We start from the raw sequence: 2426 nt of genomic DNA, 5'->3' as shown, positions 1-2426 counted from the left end.
TCCTGGTCCCTTACTCATCCTTCCATCTACCCAACTATCTCCTCCTCTAGAAGGAGCCCTGAAACAGAGCAACTCGCCACTTTTTTAATGTAACAAGTATTTTACAATGCTCATATTTTATTCTGGAAATAAAAATTGTAAATAATAGAATCTACTTCCCCATATAATGTTGAAGGAAAATCAGTATGATGCTGTCACCAAAAAGCCATATAATGCTGTAACTATAAGGAATAAATAAAAGGAAGATAAATATAACAAGAATATTTCCATAAGAATGCTCAGGCACAATCGCATTAACGAAGCTGTCAAATTTTGCATCTAAATGTGGAGTCGATGTGGCTGCAGTAGTGCCTGATGCAGTGTTTTCGTGGGTCTTATCAGCAACTTAGTACCCAGGCAGCCCAGGGTGTCCAGGGAAAACTTCCCTCCACATTGAGTTGAAGGGGTGGGGTAATGCAGGCCACAATGGCCTTGGGTACAACTAGCGTCATATTCAGAGTGATCGTCCTCCCTGGCTCTCACCTTCTTCAGCTCCTACAGGGCCTTAGCCCTCAGGAACATCTTTTTCACTTTCGGGGCATTAGCAGCCCTCGCAGGTCCTCTCCCAATGCCTGTCTAGGCCCTGGAAGGCAGTGCCACAGAGGGGCCTCCAGATGCTCTGTACCTGCCCGTGGGACCTCGGGCTTCCCCGGAAGCCCCGGGGAAGGAGGCCGGGGGAGCGTTCCTTCCGTGGCTGCATCGCCTGGGGGCACTCAGCACCCAAGCTGCATGGTATGGTGCCTCCAAGCCCCTCGAGTCAGTGGCTTCTTCAGCTTCTGCCTGCCTGTCCATTCTCCCTGAGGCTCAGACCTGGGGAACTAGTCAGAGTAGCACCCCGCTTCCCCAGGCTCCAGGCACACCTTATTCTTAGCCTGCTGCACCCTAATCCTCTACCGGCCCCAATCCTCCTGCCAGTCAAATCCTGGCGGGATCCCCACTGCTTCATCAGCCAGGCCTAAACAGGACAGAGTCCCTTCTTGCTCTGAGCGCCCTGCACCACAGATGAGAAGGACAAGTTCTCCTCCAGATAGCTCTTTATTGCTTTGAGACTGCCCTGGGATAATGACAAAGATTCTTCACTTGACCAACTTTAGTTAGGCTCCTGAAACTTTTCCTAGGCCCACCGGTGCACTTCCTTGTAAAATCCAGTTTTAGCAAGAACCCTGCTAAGTCAGTTTCACCAGAACCCTTACCCTTGATATCTGATCACTCTCCATATTTGATCAGATTCTTCATCAGATGTCTGATCTCCCCGCCTGCCTTCAGCAAGGATCCTGTTATTCAGCTTGGCGAGAAACTCCTTTATCTCTGATGTTTCCTCTTAGTAATTTTCCATCTCCTGACCCCCACCCTGCTTCTTGGCTATAAATGCCCACTCGCCAATGTTGTATTCAGAATTGAGCCCAATTCTCCACTGAGGTCTCTTTACCCCTATTGCAATATGTAAAATATGTGGAAATTCTCCAGTTTCAGGGAGGTGGTATCTCCAGGCACCAGCCCCAGGAGAAGCACAACATTCCAAGATGCAGATGATAAAACTGTCTACTAGGCCCTGTTTGATCTGAGAGTTCCCCAGATACATTTATCTTTGTACAAAACGTTACCGGCTAACTTCTGCTTCTTGTAATCTGCTTATTCAAGGATGTAGTGGGAGGCTTTATAAGCTGCCTCCTCTGGAAGCTCGGGGCTGATCTCTAACCCTGCATGGTAGAGTCAGTTGCCGGGCGGCTGATAAAGGCTCATAATTCATCTCAATTGGCTCCATGGGTCTTAGAATCGTTCACGCCGTAACAATAGTCCTGAATAAAATCTGTTTTTATGGCTTTAACTACCATCCAGCTCTGGTTTTTCTTCAACAATAATTCCACCCCTGTTGTCCCTCCCATCACGCTTCCATCTCTCACCACACACCACGGCCCTTGCAAAACAACGACAGCCTACGATCACGGGCACTCGGAACACCAGCATCAACCCCAACACAACGCAGTGGTGTACGCAACACACTGTGTGTTTTGTTTCTTCCTAATTGTTGTAGCCTGACAATGACAATTACAATAGGGTGCCTGCTGTTTACAAAGCACTTTCTCAGTGAGTAGCACATGTTGAAAGCGAAGGAGATGACTTAGAAATCCCAGCAAGATCATGAGCAAATTATTTACCTTGTCTGAGACTGTTCCCTCATTGGTACAATGGGAGAATCATGCCCCCCAACTTGGTTCTTGACATTTTAATGAAATAGCGTGCGGAAGGCAGGAAGTGCTGCTCAAACGTTACTGGTTCCAAGAGCCAGGTTGCTGCGACTCCAGATCCAAATCGGTTAGCTACCCAATCAACAGCTTCTGACTGGAACAATTTTTTGAAAGTTCTATTTTCTGGAGGTACCATTT

This window comes from Pteropus alecto, unplaced genomic scaffold, assembly GCF_000325575.1.
Source record: "Pteropus alecto unplaced genomic scaffold, ASM32557v1 scaffold413, whole genome shotgun sequence".
NCBI classification, from domain to species: Eukaryota; Metazoa; Chordata; class Mammalia; order Chiroptera; family Pteropodidae; genus Pteropus; species Pteropus alecto.
The sequence above is the reverse complement of the archived record's forward strand: the minus strand, read 5'-3'. Positions refer to the sequence as shown.